A 17,319-nucleotide genomic window follows, 5' to 3' on the forward strand; every position below is an offset into this window, starting at 1 on the left:
CTCACTGCCACAGGGAGCTGGACCTGGACTCCGTGCTGGTAAGTAGGAGGCAGAGGGCACCGTGCGGGGACCCCTGCCAGGCCTCATCCCCTGCCTGCGCCCCGCCAAGCGCATGTGTGGAAAGACTGGCAAGCCTTCAGTCCAAGCGAGTGGGTGAAGCAGCCAGCAGCACTGCTCTAAGAAGTGCTGTGCCTGCTCCGAGGAGATTTCAGATCTCTTGTTTTAACACTGACCAAGACCTGCATGGACCTAACATTCGATGATCATTCAGTATTAAAGGTTAAACTGCAATAGAGACTGTAGTTTGCTTTCTGTAGTACTCTCTTTAAAGGGAAAAAAAAAAAAGTGGGAGGGAGGCTTTTGGGAGGCTGAGGAGAAAAAAATGAACTATGCTGGCTGCCTTCACTTAAATTGTGTATGTACATATCTTTTTTTTTTTTATTATTATTATTTTATGAAAGCTGATTAATGTCAATAAACTACTTCATGACTTTGTAAGTTATTTTTATGTTGTTTATTTGGGGTCTGCCCAGTATTGTTTTGTAAATAAGACAGAGTTTCTTCCCCAAGCACCCTGAATTTGCAGTTTGTAATAAAAGTATAATTTTCTCTTATGCTTTTGCTTCTGGAAAAGAATCCCAGAAAAATTCTGTTTATATTTTAGGAACTTGTTTTTAAAAATGCATTTCCCTTCTCCCCCTCCCCAGTACCTAGATCAGGACAGTATCCTGTATCCCAAACTCTAAGGGGTAAGACTGATGTTCAACTTACTCTATAACAACAGACATCTGAGGAATGTGTCAAAGTGGGGATACAAAACCAATGCTGTAATATAAACAGATGTGGTTTTTGCATCTTTATTTATTGCCTTTATGTGGTCTGGATTGGCTACCATAATCCAGTAGCAGTTTGGACAGTACATTAAAAAAAGTGAAGCAGGCTGGAGGAATCTGCTGTTGTATCGAACTGTCCTGTGCTGAAATAGTGTGAACTGTAACTGGCTATTTAATGTTAGATGCTTCTTAGTAAACTAGTGTCCTCAACAACATACTTAAAATAGGAGATTTAAAAAAATGTATCCTTCACATGGAACTCGTCACCTCATTTCTTTTTGTCTAACTATTCCTAGATAAAAGGTGATCTCTGTTCATAAGTATTTATGACAATGCTGTTGTCACAATAAAATCATTCTATAACCCTTTCCCTATCTCTACTTCCTTTCCCTTTCAGATGCTTTTGATTGTATACTTATTTATCCATATGAAAAGTGGGTAAAGCTAACAGTGAGGAAACCTTTTATTTCTACATTGAAAATTAGGGTGTAAATAAAAAGCAAGGCATTTAGGGAGGATTTTTCTTTTTCAAAAAAGACATTATTATGACAACAGCTTACCTGTCATTGTCAGTGTGCATGTAAAATAATTTATAGACTAAAAATACAAGCAACAACTGAGAAACAAGGTACTTAATAGTTCTGAAAAAAAACCGTGCATGCTTGTGGAAAATAGTAATATTTATCATTCACTATTTTCAACATACTGATTCTGTGTCCAATTAATTTTAACAATACAATCTGTTTTATATAAATGCATTTAGAGTGGGAGGGGGGTTGGAGCCACATAGCTAAGAGGTAACAGATGCTGAGGGGAGAGAGGCAGAATGAAAAATCATTAATACATTAATTTATAATTCTGTTTAGTCCATCTTAAAAGTCTCATCTTTTTAAAGTTATAACACTTGTAAGAAAACACAGTACTTAGCAAAATGTCAGCCAAAATCATTCATAATAAACACATATGTTAACTAGTAACAAAACTTGGATACCCAGAAACTTTTTGTAACTACTTTCTCTCAGGATAGTAGTTCCTTTATAGTAGTATACAGTAGTAGTGTACGTTAGTCCCCTTTGATGAGTGATTCTTTTGGCCCACGATATAACTTGTGGGATATGAATCATTTCATAGAGTAGATTGTTTTAAAGTTTGAGTTATAGTAACATTACTTCCCTGATAATATATGTGCTGGAGTTGGGATTACTGTGTTTAGATTTTATTTGCTGTTGTCAAATGCATAAAATTGTGACAACACTTACCAAACAAAGGGTTACTGGGAGGATACTGTAATTTGCCAAGAGTACATTTTGCTGATGTCAGCAACCCGGAAGGTAAGTTGATTTTGACCATATGTAGGAATAGTCAGCAGAGGGATAACACACAGCACTGCTGGGGTGTGGCTTTGCAGGGCTTTGACAAGTGCCAACTAGCAAAATAAGCAGGGCAAGGAGATTAATTACCTGCAAAGGTAGAGGTTTAACTCTTGACAGTGCTGTGCTATAGACCATATTAACAAGGATCTCGCTTAACCATCTAAGCGTTGTTTGTGTTTTTGGAAACACATTCCTAGAAGATTGTTTTAATTAGATGCAGCTGAACGACAAATGGCTCCACCCTGTCACCATAACATACATTCACCACTGCAGTCATGAAGTGTTCCAGCTCGCACAAATGACATTTTCAGGAAAAAGTTGGTTAGTAGTACAGCAGCTAATGAAAGTGGGCACTATTGGATGGTTGTTCATTGGCCTCTATGAAATAAGTTGCTGCTTTCAACAATATGGGAAGTACAGGGATGTCCATGTTAGAAAATCCACATCATAACTGGCACTAATTACCTTTCTTGCCAGCACTGTCACCACAAGGTGAAGGGTGGAAGGAGGAACGAGGCACAGTGAGTACTACTCTTCTCCTTTTCAGCATCTGCTTTGAAATGTGTGGTCTGGGCAGTATGCACTGGGGAGCTTTACCCTGCCTCTGCCTACTCAATCTATTTTGTGAACTCTCTTCAGTGCTGTCACTAGGTTGTTTCAACTCTGCATAATTAGATAGGCAGAAAACAGTGAAAGACATGCCTGCATTAATACAGTATAATGCTGTGATTTAATATTTGACTGTTGGGATGAAATATTGCCTGGTGCATCCCATTCCTTGCCTGTAGGCAGAACACTCAGTTCTTGAGGTTTAGAGAGAAACTCTCTTTTTGTTGCCCCAGCTGTACTCGCAAGGGAATATTTTGCAAATAACGGCATTGTGAACATGTATTTTGTTTGGCTGTGAGTGTTGTTAACGGATTCAGGAAGTGAAGTCAGAAAAAGGCAGGGTTTCAAACAGAGCAGGCTACACAGAAATGCCCAGGCAGTGAGCTTTCTAATCAGAACAACATGTTTGTGTTGCAGAAATAGTGATTGGAGTTTGGGTCTTTAGAAAAAAAAACATTTTCCCCATGGATAGAAATGCTAGCCACAATGATGGGCTTTGGATAATGATGAATGATTATTCACTGAATAATTTTCAGCCCAAAGGATAACTCTTTGCCTTTATAAATATGAAAGGACAGTCAATATCTATTTTACTCTGTCTTGTAAAGGAAGTTAATTACCCATGATATTTATTTTCAGATGGTAGCACTGGTAAGTTAGAGACTCCTCCGACCTTGAATATTTGCTCATTATGAGTTTGAAAAATGGTGACAGCAGGGCACTGCACTGTTAAATGTCAATCCCCCCAGGATAGCCCACACCTACCCAGTAGTGAGGTACGATGGCCAGTAGGTGTCTCAGCCACCTTCTCTATTTTTCAGAAAACAGTCAGAAAGGCAAGCTCTGTCCAACTCAGAGGAAAGAGGATAGTTCATTCATACCACGGGAACAAGTAGAGAATCATCCTCCTTATTACTTTCTGTGAAGCTCATCACTGCAGTACGTAAGCACCTGACATGCATTCATGAATTTAGTCTCACAACGTCTCCAAGGTAGGGAATTGTTCTTTTCCCTATTTTGCACATGGGAAGACTAAAGAAGAGAGCATTCAATGATTTGCCCAAGGTGACACAGACAGTCTTTGGCAAAACTGGAAAGTCTCTTAGTTCCCCTCATTGCAACAACTGCATTTTTTCCTAAAGGCAGGTACTGCATTATGGATTTCTTCACCTGGAAACCAGCTGCATCTGTGTAACTCAAATTGCTAAATAAAAATTTTTTAAAAAATTGTTGCCAACATAAAGAGCAAACACAAAATTTGGTGTAACAGATAGCGAGAAAAGTTTACTTAAGAATAACACTCTCAAACAAAATAGACTATGCTCTACCCATAGGAAAAAAACTTCAAAATGTAGAAGCATTTGCTATTTGGCAGGACGTTTTGGAATGGACAGCACTACATACACTTCGGAATCAAGTATTTTGACACAATCAGTGATTGAGGCACAGATATTTTGGCTGATGTATGTATAACACAACACCTGAAGCTCTGACCCCATATTATTGGCACCAAGAGCCCAGCATGACCACCCAAAGCTTATAAATAGAGTCAAGGTGGCTGTAGCTGTGAGTTAGAAGGCTAGGAGGCTTTGTCCTGGGAAAGCAGTCTAAGAACTGGAGTAAGCAGAAGACTGTTGTAGCACATGAAGGTATCGAGGATGTCTGATCGCAGACACAGCTTTCAGCTTGTCCTGCCTCACTTAAATGGGGTCCTTTCAACTTGAGCACCGCAGAGAACAGCTGATGATGCTCCACTGGTGGTAACAGGATGTCAGTGCGTCCCTGTTTTGCCAATGCATAGCTTCCATTTAATCCACACAAATTGTAGGGGTATTCCTAGTTCTACATTCACCCTTTTGCCACATCCTGTTATTGACACGAAAACAGGAATGATAAAACGCTCTGAACAAAACTGGAGCTTCTGACAAAGATAAATTGGTAGCAAGTCATCCTGTAATTCAGAATAAAAGCATAAGAAGACTCAAACAATCTTAAAGTGGTTTTGCACAGCAGGATCTCTCTTCTGATTTTGTATATTATTATCTAAGTACATTTTGGTGTAGAACCAATTACAATTAAGAAAGTCAAATTTGATGGTTGTAATGGATCTTTCTGGCCTTAAACCTCCAAACAGGAGGAAAAATTGTTGTAATGAAAAGGCAGAGTCTTTTCTTAAATGCACCAAATATTTCAGGCACGGGTATTTTTCTGGCATGGCTGTGATACTGCAGCAGTGGCTACTTAGGAAAGAAAGGAAAACGTAATTCAGAAATGGTGAGTGGTTTGAAGTAAATTGTGAGATGGTAGGCGCCTGTATTGATTTAGATAAATACTTAGGAACTACGTAAACAAAATTGAAATGGATATCTTTGCCTTACATCTCTCTATTTTGAGCCTTTATTCTTGACCGAATACTGCACAAAGACAAGAAATGCACCTATTAAAAACATTCTCCAAACTGTGGACACCTATGTTACAGTCTGTTTACCCCGGTATTATCTGATAAGCTATAGCTGCTATGGAAATGGAAAAGGAGATGAGAACATGAATAGATTAGAAATTGTCCCAGTAGATGGAGCTATGAGGCGGAAACGGTCACCAAACCGTGTAGGTTTCACAAGAAAACAAATGCTTCTGAAAACAGATTGTACTCGGGCCAGGTGTTCGTTACGGAAGAAATGTCAGTCTACATGGGAGATAACAAATAAGGGCCTGGGAGCATTCTTTCCAATAAACGCATGTTATTGTTGTGAGTATACCATACAGGTGGTGATTGTGATAGTAATAACCGTCACCGTTATTATTAATACTAATACTACTTGTTGTTACATTAATAATAGTAGAAACTTTGTAAGGACTGACCTGGATTTTGAAATGACCACATTTATCCAAATCCAAGATGCCTTTGAGTTTAAGATGACCACCCCCGCCCCCCCAAGTAATTGGTTTCTAGATATGGCAAATTGGGAATTGGTTACAATTTTCCATGTCTAGAAACTAATTATTGGAAGTTTGCCTTAAATTTGTCCCCCTAGGTGCTGTAGCAGAAACAGTAAGCAGTGGGAAAAGTGGGGGTGCGGGGAAAGGGTAGGTAGTGGGGTGGCAAACAGCGTGGGGAGCAGGCTGTCTGCTCCCAGCCAGCAAGGGAGATGGGCAGGGGGAGTGGAGCTGGGTAGAGGAGGAGGAACCTGCATGCCACCACAGCTTCCTCCTGCGGCATGGGGCAGGGCTGGAATATGTCAGGAGTGGCTCTGGGGCTCCCCCCAAGCCCATGCTGGGAGTCAGACTGCTCCAGCTGGGAGCTGTGGCGAGTGAGGGTGCAGGCAGCCTGGCTTGGCCAGGTTCAGCAGTAGCAGCATGCAGATTCCTTCTTCCCCACCTGCCCTTTCCCAGCGAGGGGGACAGGGACAGGAGGTGGGAGGTGGGGAGAGGAGCCAGGTGGGAAGCAGACACTGGAAGGAGGAACCTGTGCTACATTGCTGCTGTCCTTGGCTGAGCCAGACTCCCCACACGGCCTCTCCCCACAGCTCCCAGCTGGAGCAGCCTGGTGTTCAGTTCTAAGATGAGGTTTTCTTTTCCCCATGTTGAACAGGGGGGGTGGAAAAAACCTCCTCCTGGATATGAGTAAATGCGGTTAATATTGCAGTGGGCAGGGAGAACTTGCATCAACTTCAAAGGGCAAAGTCAAAAAGTCAGGCTGAATACTTCAGTGAATGCACACACATTTAGGCCATGTTACAGGATTCCTTTATGGGCTGCGTTAAGTACCCATCAAACCCTGTTTAAACATGGGGAAGCTTTCAAGCCCTTGAAAACCAAGGTTGCTAGCAAATATTGTTTCGGTTATGTCTAAACTTCACAGCCTAAAATTGTTGTGTTTAAAACGGTGATCTGGCCACCACTGTGGGGAGGAAGTTCACATGTGGGCAGTAGCATAACAAAGGGGAGTGATTGGGGCACTAACCCCAGGCACCAAATAGCAGCAGCTCTACTCCAGCCCAGACAGCACCAGCAGCACAGCCTTTGATCCTGCCCATGTGCAGCTGCTGCTCAGGACACTCAAGAGCCCAGTTATGCCTTGTATGTGGGGCTTGTCAGAATTAACAGTGACCTAGGTATGTTTACTCAACCCTACATCATTTTGATACCTCATATTACCAGGTTCTAGTTGTTGTACATCTTATTGTGCCTGCTTTCTTCACCCTTTGCAATAAGAACCAAGTACCAGTGTTGCTGAGCATTTTAGCCTTCTCAGCGTTCTCCTTTCTCACTAGAGTCTCCTCCAATTTAGCAGAAGCCTTATTACTTTCTGTTATTCCTTCCCACCCTGATGTATTTATACCTGCCCCCGCCATCCCTGTTTCTGTAACTCTCCATATCTAGGATTCTGAATTAATGAAGGAACAGAGCACTGATTGTAGCCGCTCTGCCCTTTGATACCATTAGGTGAAAACACAGGAACGCAAGCATACCGCAGGTGTGACCCGACAAATGCTGCTATTCAAACCTACAAGAGGAAACTGCACAAGTTCACATTTGAAGAAGAAATAAAGGATACTCTCTATTAAGTTAGTGGCATTTTTGAAAAAAAATGGGCCAATGTTATTGAAACTGATGCTTAATGATACTTTTCTGCATCGGAGAAGTTGGATTTCCGGAGGGGCTGACCACACACAAATTCCAAAAGCTCAGGCCCCTTTAATTATTCAGAGGCCAAAATGTGGCACTGGAAGCCTAATTTGAGATACTTAGCTGGAAAATTGTAGCTGTGAATTTTTGTTTGAGAATGCAGGAACACGGAATAACTAATAGTTCCTATGTAAATGAAGCGTTAACACATCCAAGATGTTGGCCTAGTGGTTAGCTAATTGGACAGAGAGATGCTGCTTTTTGTTAGTTTATACAGAAATGTTCTGAAACATCCACTATCCCTCACTGAAGCACCAGTTTGTGCATGCACCATTTTGCTTTGGTGAATCATGTATGGACCAATCTGTTGGAAATCCATGCCTCCTATATGGAAATGTACAACCATAGTATCATAGTGCCTAGGGTCAGAAGGGACCTAAACAGATCATCAGGTCCAACCCCCGTCCCCGGGCAGGAATGAGTGCTGGGGTCATATCACCCCAGCCAAATATCTATCCAGCCTCCTCTTGAAGACCCCCAAGACAGGAGAGAACACCTGCTTTAATCTCTCAGGCTTCCTGCTTTAATCTCCTTATAGGAAATCATTCAAAACAAAACCAATTATTATTATTTTCTTGTTCCACTGTAGTATCTATAGACCCTAGTCCAAATTTGATTCTAATCACATCAGATTAATCAAAGTGCTGAAATGAGTTTAGGGTTATTGAAATTCCCTATTGAGTATAGAAAGGAAAGACACTTCCTTTCTATACCAAAATATATATTTGGGTATAGAAAAATATTTTTTTTCTTGTTTTCTTTCTTCTCTTTATTGTACAGGTTGTCTGTCCTCCCTGATTCCTTCCACAAACAGGTATCTCTACAAGTGTTTTCTAATATTTACCAAAGTGCTCTTTTTCAAATGAACACATAATAGCAATAAAAAGCTATTACTCTAAGTATAGCAGATTATAAGGATGACTGCAATAAAAAATCCTTTGCAGCTAGTCTGTAATAGCAAAATCAGTGACAGTTTATAGCTACTGAGTAGAGCACTAGGTTTGCAATCAATAAATATTTCCCAAAAGGAATGGAGTTGAGTTTAGTGATCTTTTTTTCTAGCTCCTTTCTCCCTGAAGCCAAGATAGGGAGAGGCCTCCTGTGATCATATTATGTCCCATCTTACACCTTTCCTTTGAAACATAAAGCAAAAAGAAAGAGGCAGAATCTCTGTGTCTAGCTTCCAACTACATAATGCCGTTAGGACTACGGCTGTCAAAACCAGAGCCCTGGCTCTCTGGGAATTGGTGAGGCAGTTGCTGTTTGATTCCACCTGCTAGACTAGAGACCTTGGTGTTTCTCTGACATTATTATGATCCCCTCGCAGGGCCTTGTTATGCAGCTCCTGGAGCTCTTAACCCCTGGACTGTCCACACATAACCCCCTTAAAGCGGTATGAAGCGCTCGTTATGTGGCTCAAAGTTATGCCACTCAAGGGCAGGGCTAGCTCTAATCTGCATTACCCGGCTCCTGTTCCATTAACATGTGGCTGCTCCCCACAGATGTGCTGCCCAAATTGAAGTTCTCCAGTATCCCAAGATCTCTCACACCCCAACCCACACAGCAGGGATAAAAGTGCAGTGCTTCCCAAACTCGAGCACAGTGCTTCCCAAAGTTTGACCCCATTTACAGCCCCACTTCGTCAGCATGACCCCATATCCTGAGCATGGTCCCTTCTCCCAGGCCACAGTCCCCCAGCCCCATGACCCCATCCGCTGATGCTGCAACCCCACTGGGGTCACGACCCACAGTTTGGGGACCGCTGCTCTAGTGGCAACTCACAGCTCCAGTTCCTTGTCCTGCCCCTGCTCACCAGGCCACTCATGGCAAGTCACTGCTGCGCAGGTGGGGGACAACCAGAGAAGGTGTCTAGACTAAGGGTGGGACTGCTCCAACCTCCAATCTAGCACTAACGTGGGTCAACGTTTATATGGCTCACAGCATAAGGCAACACAGACCCACACACACTCAAATAACCCACCAAAACAAAACAATATGCAGGCCTAAACCAAACAGCATTTACCTCCTTTTCTTCCTAATGGCTATTTTTCTTTGAACTAAAAGTGCATTTTTTAAATGTAGCAAAATATACCAACTGTTTTCAATGATGGTGTCACGGATCACGCCCCTTTCAGAGAAACCTCTGCCTTGGGACTCCCCTAGAAGCTGGACTTGGCTTTCCTCTCTGAAACCCCACTTCCCACCCTGCTCCCAAGCTAGCCCTGATATGGCTTCTCAAGCTGCAAGGCTGTGGCTCCTTTTTATCCCACTGTCCACATCACCTTTGTCTCAGGAAGCTCCTTATTTGCTCAACTCTCAGGAAGGGGCGAAAAAGGAAAAGGAAAAAAAAAAAGATATTTTCTTTTCCTATTTCCTTTCCTTTTCCTCCCAGGAAAGGAAAAAAGGAGCCTTGTTTTCCTTTTTAAGAGGGTGGAGGGGCAGTGTGTCAGGGTGCCAAAATCCCAGATAGCGGAGCAGATTCCTCAGAGCCAAACTGGCATTGCAGTTTCTTCTGGCCTTCCTCTGACTCCACTCTTTTCTCTCCGCTCTGTCCTCCCTGGGGCTGTTCCTCTCCCTCCCTGACCCTTCACTTGCAACAAAACTGTAGTATTAACCAAAGGACAAACGCTCATCAATTAAATGAAATACAATGTGCAGAGAAACTGATATAGGAGCAGTGTCCCGGCCCTGCAGTCCGGTTCAGGCTCCCACCGTCCCCTGGGGCGAGAAGGGCAACTAGACATCCATCTTATGAAGCTATTTACAGCAAAGTGTGCTCCCAGTGAGCCCCCAAAATGTTCCCTGCCAGAACTGCAGGCTCGAAGTCAGCTCCCTTGGCCTCTTTGTCACTAAATGCTTCCTAATATAGGGCCTCTAAAAAAAGTGATATAATTTTCAGAGGTGTTGAGCAACTCCAAATCCCATAAAATTCAAGGAGTCATTGGTAAATATTAGAAAGAAAACTTGTTTTAAAATGCTTTCATTTCTTTAGGTCAGGAAGCAGAGAGGATAACATTTCAAGAGCAGGGGACAGGAAACAAAAGAACAAAATAAAAGGCGGGGGGAGGTCTTCGTTAGCATGAATTTGAATAGTCCCAAATAGTCTACATAAGAAAGTTGCAATGTAACCACTTAAATGATTTTTAAATGATTCATTTAAAGTTTTGAAAACTGTGCAGATACTCTTATTTTGATTTAAGAATGGTTTATTTTGATCTAACTTAAATCTGGTCTCAACTGACTTAAATTAAACTGGAAAAAATACTCTTAAAGTGAAATAAGAATGTCAACACAGGAGTTTGACCAGTTTAGTTACATTTATACACCAACTTTTGGCTAAAAAAAATGGATTTCCCAGTGTGGACAGCCTATAAAAAGTGGCTGGCTTTACGAGAAAGGGAACATGCTCAGTTCTATTAACTTCAGTGGGGGTTATAGGTATATGTCATAATGAGGAGGTGCCTGCATTAGAAAGTATTATTGTTCAGGGCCTGCCACATGGAAATCTCTATGCATAATCTTTATGTTGGCATCCATGTCTGTTTTCAGTTTTATTTTCAAAATACACCAGAATACACACTCTTAGTTTAAAGCAATTTCCTTGGCCTCTTCTGTTTATTGTGCTTTCATTCTTACATGCACAATTGCAAAGAAGGGTTTCATCTGACCGGTGCATTCCCTGGTTATACATCATGCTTTGTGTACATACTTGTTGTGTTAAACTGTTTGAAAAGATCAGGGGATTGCTCATGACATGACATGTACATTTGTGATGTAAGTTTTAGAAAGATGAGACACAACAGGCCTCATTGGCCTATACTGGATAAAGTATCACTTGTAAATGTACAAAAGATGTCACTGTTTTTTTCCAGATTTTGTAAATTGGCACACCTTGGACTGTTTCTCCTGTGTAGAAATCACATCATCATATTAACCCTAAAAATCCTTGTGTGAATCGGGGAAATAATTCAAGCCCTAGTGACTCTTTTCAATCCCTAGATGTCATGGGGCTTAACCCTGCAAAGAGAATCAGGCCTTCAAATATATACAACTTATTATGCAGTATGCATTTATTATGCATAATAAAACTTCAGCTAATTTCAGTAAAGGTTACCAACTGAAGGAAGTTGATTCTTTGCTTTAGCTTCCACTTAACTGAACTGAAAGGCACTAACATCCTTTAGATAAGCCTCGTAATAAAATCCTGTTTGTCGCTGTGTTTCACTCCCTAACACCAACACTCAATTGATTATCTAGAACAGTGGTTTTCAAGCTTTTTCCCTTTGTGGACCCCTAAAAAAATTTCAAATAGAGGCAGAGACCCTTTGGAAATTTTGAATGGTGGTGCAGACCCCTTTGAATTGTAAGTCTGGGTATTCACATACATTTCATCATTGGTATCAGGAGAAAACATTATTTGGAGGGGCTGGAGGTGTGGGGGTGCAGTGCAGGGCAGGGTATAGGAGGCAGTGCAGTGCCTCTTGCGGGGCTGGTGCAAGGCGGGGGCACTGGGTGGCACGGCATGGTGGTGGTGCAGCGGTGGTGCTGGAGCAGTGGAGTCGTGTTTTGGGGGGCTAAGCCCTGTTAGCCTTGGCCTTCCACCGCCTATGTAGTTCATTGATCATAGTCATCTTCCGCAGGCCCCTTAGACATAGTCTGCAGACCCCCAGGGGTCCATGGACCACAGGTTGAAAACCACTGATCTAGAATCAAGAACAAAAGCAACAAATCTAGCACAGCCAGATATTTTTGTTAGCATTTTGTACCCTAGTTGTCATTAAGGATAGTGTGAATGAGCAGGTGAGCAACAACAACGTCTCTGGGCCTGAAATCTAGTTTAAAAACTATTTCTCAGTGACATATACTTGGATTCCTTTTTTAGGGCAAGGGCTGCTTCTTTGCTAACTTCTTAGGAGGGAGGAGGTGAAGCTGCTCCCCTAGAATGCCCTGCCACTGATATCCTGTGTGACCCTAAGCAGGTTACTTAGTCCCTCACATGGAGGAAGTATTTTGAGGGTTTGATTTCTTGTTAATAGAAGATACAACAGAGTTATGTACAAAGAGAATAGTTTTAATATTCTATTACCTTTTGTTGCTGCTATGCTTATTAGCAGTAGCACCTGGCATTTTGGTTGGATGAAGTATTCACATAAACATCTATTTCCTACTACCAGGACTGGTTATTTTACAGATTAAATGGAGTCTCGTAAAGTGACAACGTAGTTCATTAGGAAGGTAAAACACTATCTTCTAGGTATCCTACACAATCGCATTCACAATCCTCTTTGCACATTATTTAGGCTGGATAAATACTAAGATGACCTCCATTCCCAGAACTGTGGATTGTGCATTTTGCGAAACATCAGGGCTAAACTGAAATTTTTAGATGACAGTCTGGTTTTGGGAACCTTGGAGAGTTACTGTTGCAGGATGAAGTAATATAATTAATTAATCTGCAGGAACAAAGGAGACAGAGTCTCCCACAACCACTGTGGAGGATGCAGCAAGTTTCTCATGTAGAATTGAGCCCTAAGAGTTAATCTAATCTGCTAAACTACTGCACATCTGGATTGCTCCAAATGGTATTGTAAGTATTCACATCACCTAACTGGCATCACTTTTCCCTAAGGACCAGAAAGCAATGGACACAAGTTCCAGTTCTAGCTCCACGCCAGCCCTCAAGCTCCTAAAAACTGCTGATATGGCAGTATTAAAGGAATAAGCAACAAATAGCAATCCATCCAAGTGACAACCTTCAGATGAGAGGTGAAATAAAATACTTTTCTGCTCATTATTGGTAGCCCTCCAGACGGGGTTAAAAATCCCATACTACTGTTCAGGTGATAATTTCCCAGCCAAATACCCTCGGCTTGAACTTCCAAAGTTGTGTCCAACCCAGTGTCTGATACACATGCCAACCTAAAGGATTTTAAATCAGCGACACTCTGTAAAAGCGTTTAAATAGTTTGGAACAAGCATCATACTAACTCTGTTAAACACCACATACGACAAAAATCTCTCTGGGTTACCAATGGAAAAACACTTTCTAGCATGTACAAGTGATTATGAATATTTATTTTTTGGGCTGATTTAGTTCCCCAAATCTATTAGATGCTGTATACACACTTAAGAGTGAGAAAATTCTCAAGTAGTGAAGGTTTTATTGTACCTCAGGATTCACTCTCATAGATCAATCCTCCTATAACATGAAATACATAGCATATGAAAAGTGTTATCCTAAACCACATTTAAAAATTATTCAATACAAAAGAGTTCACAAGAGTTACCTAAAAGCAGCCCTCATATTGTAAGTGCCTCCTATACATGCCAAGGGCCAAAGACCTAATTTTGATTTTGAATTTAGATATTAGTTGACACCTCAAGCACTGAGTTTCCTTCATTAAAACTCAGAGCTTAATTTAAGCCATCTGTTACATATTCACTCAAGCTGTGTGGGTTTTTTCCCCAATGAAAATGAAAGGTAGTTTTTTGAGAGATTTAATTTCATCGGTGGTATGTGTTCTTTCAAATGGAGAAGCAGAAACTATCAACGCTGCTCTACCCATATTATGGGATCATGATTCTGCGCAGCACTGTCCATGTGTCTTTCACTCAAATCATTCCCCTGCTACACTTGAAAATGCATCCTCCCTAAGGTTCTTATTTTGCCTTCTTAGCTTTTCCCTTTGAAAATGGTACCATTTCATGTGCTGAAAAATAACGCACACCTTTTACTAACGCCTAAGTCTTTTTAGCATCATGGAAACGGTTTACTATTTAACACAGCAGCCGCAGCTTGTCCCTGCTTTAAGCACATGGGTGACCCCATTGAAGACCATGGGGCTATTCAGGTACATAAAGTTAAGCATGTGTTTAACTACTTTCTTGAACTAGGATCCTATGATACCTCTTTTGATCCAGGCATTTCTTTTTTTTTTCTCCACATAAATTTAGTGCTCATGAGATGTCAGATGAATAGCTCTGAAAATTAGATACTACAAGCAGTAGCATGCACCTTCTTCACCCATGTTCCCTGACATAGTCTTACCTCTTACTTCAAGGAACCATCTCTAGAAATCAGATTTTATTATCCTGCCCTTAAAATTTCCTAGGACAGGACAGTCAGTTTTCTGATTTCTGGTGTTTTTAACATTAGAATTGTTTAATGATACTTCCTCATTCAAATTAGTTTTCTATTAAATACTGCAGAGGTAATAATATGCTGCATCTATTTGAACTCTGTTAGCATACAGAGCAGCCTAAAATCACTATACATAAAATTTCCATTTAATTTTGAGCAAAAAGAAATGTGAAATGCTGTTAAAATATGTATACACATATAAATGCACCTAAGGAGTTAAAAAGTAAGGCGAGTAATAATCATAAGAAAATGTTTGCCTTAAAATGCCTTCTACGGGGGAAGATCTAGTGTTGGACGTTCATGCAGGATTTCCTATGACTAATGGTGGTAGTATTCAAAATTCATATTTTAAACTGGCCGTTATTGACAGATAAAACATTTACTATTTAAGATTTTTTCTTTGAAAATGAATAAAAATCACTTTGATTTATAAATTCATTTGTTGTACGTGGTGCAACAGCAGAGTATGAGTAATTTGCTTAACTGTCTAAATGGCATTTGTTGGTAATATCTGCCAGGTTTTTTTATACAACTCTTCCATGTTTGGATAGGATTTACAGGAAGCTTGTACAGGAAGGCCTTTTCCTTTCTTATTTATGAAGGCTTTGTTGGATGGAAATTATGCTAGTGAGGAAAAAACCAAAACCTAGCACGGGCACTAGTAATATGTGCAAAATGAAAGTCATCCGTAGATACTCTTGAATCTGTTTTAAAAAACCAACCCCAGATTTCTGCACTAACATGCTGAAGTTCACTTTAGGAGGTAGCAAAACAGAATGTAACAGGAGGCAGATTTAGGCAGCACGAAAGGCACTCTTTAGAATTACAAAATTAAAAAACAACAGAAGACAGAAATGCACTAATTGAAAGCAATACATCTGATAAATTTGAAAGACCTAATTTGCCAAACTTCAGCTAATGTTCTGGCACCCCAAGTGGCAAAGAGCCAGGAGTGTTTTGTAGTAAGTTTAATCTGAATTCTATTGCAAGGCCTGGCGGGTACACACAAACTAAAGTATTGTTTTGAACCAAGCATCACAGTGAATAATACAGCCACTACAACAGATATTAGATAGCTTTATATTAAATCTGGAAGAGCAGAAGTGAAATTATATGTAACTGAAGACATCTGGACAGAGAGAGCAGAGGGAACTACTAGGGTCACATTCAAGAAAGTGTCCCCTTTCCTAGTCTCCTTCACTACTTTAGTTCAGGCAGCTGAATCTCAGTTTAAAAACATGTTAATGTTTTACTTGCTGGAACTCCCAAAATCCCTGCTGGAGATATTGTCATAAGGCTGACATGCCATGTAAACTGAGACGAAGGGCTCCTTTCATCAAATGGCACGGGGCCCCAGTAACAGAAAATCTACCTAGGTATGGTTGTGGTGATGCAAGATGCCTACCAGTGACCATCATGCCATCTGCTGGAAGCTCCAGAAGTATTAGAGAACAGAATTTGGCCCCACGTGTGTCTTGTGGATGCTGGATAAATCGTACATGACTAGAATGGCTATACAGGGGAAAGAAGCAAAACCTTTCCAAGTATAATAAGGAAATATTGGAACTGTCAAGAAAATATACAATGAGATTTTGAAAACAGAGCGAGGGGGGACAGGGAGGAAAGAGAAAAAAAACTTCTTGAAGACTTGTAAGGATGTGAGACTGTAATATTCAAGGGGAGCGGAGGAACTAAGACCAGGGATTATAAATTGTGTCAGAAGTATTCAAAAGGATGGATCCTGAGAAGAGCAGGAACCCCTTACGGACACTAGAAGGAGACTGTTACTGCCAGGGCAGACTGTGATATGGGACCTTCAGAAAAGTCAGGAACAACGTGTGCTTTTCAGAACCGGGTGACACAGTGTAAAGTTTATTAACAAAAACAAGATAAGGTGTCCTCAGCTGGGGAAAATCAGCATAGTTCTACTGAGGCCTCTGGACATATGCCATGCCAACATAGAACAGCTTGGGAAAAGGACTCAGAAGAAGGAAAGAGTTATTTTTTAAGTACAAGGCAAATAGTGAAATGTGCCAGATGAACAGCCTTGGTGACTCAAGTTCCTCCTTTGTCCACAGCACAAGTACAGCAAAGGAAGCAGTAATGCAAATGTTTGCTCTGGGAAGAGACTCCCTTAGGAGTAAGAAAGGCGTTCAGTCTCTACACCCAGCAGCGCCAGTCCAGCAAAGCTCTTAAGCGCATGTGTAACCATAACCATGCAAGTCATCCAACTGGCTTCAACAGAAGCTATATGTCTAGTTACACACATACTCGAGTGTTTTGCTGGTTTGGAGCCTTGCTTCTCAGCCTCTTGGCTGAGACATGACAAAGGTGCTAATGTTACTGGTGCATTTTATGATGCAACCCACCGTCTCATATGACATAATTATGTATTGGTATGAAAATGATTTTATTAATGCCACAGAAGTAGACAATGTGAAGCTAAATGTGTAAAGTTGTACTTATGACTAATAAACCACCTGAAAGGTTGTTCCTCTTCAAAGCAAACCTTTTGTTTTGAAACTTGGTACCTAAAAGATTTGAAGTTTGGCATAAAATACATAAATACTATGGACTTGTGAATATAATATGTGCTGTCTATCAATTTTTTCCCTCTAGTTTTACTTAGAGCTGGTTTTAAAAATAATGACATCACCAGATACTGAAGTACATT

General features: G+C 40.9%; 1 long non-coding RNA gene across 1 annotated transcript; it reads left to right on the top strand.

The window, feature by feature from the left end:
• Positions 1 to 94: 94 nt before the first annotated feature.
• On the top strand, positions 95 to 4,031 carry LOC109286592. Its single transcript, XR_002094628.1, has 2 exons — positions 95 to 2,727; positions 3,637 to 4,031. It is a non-coding gene; the product is annotated as an uncharacterized LOC109286592 (long non-coding RNA).
• Positions 4,032 to 17,319: the final 13,288 nt, after the last annotated feature.

Source organism: Gavialis gangeticus, unplaced genomic scaffold (assembly GCF_001723915.1).
Source record: "Gavialis gangeticus isolate Ggan-Ray unplaced genomic scaffold, GavGan_comp1, whole genome shotgun sequence".
NCBI lineage: Eukaryota > Metazoa > Chordata > Crocodylia > Gavialidae > Gavialis > Gavialis gangeticus.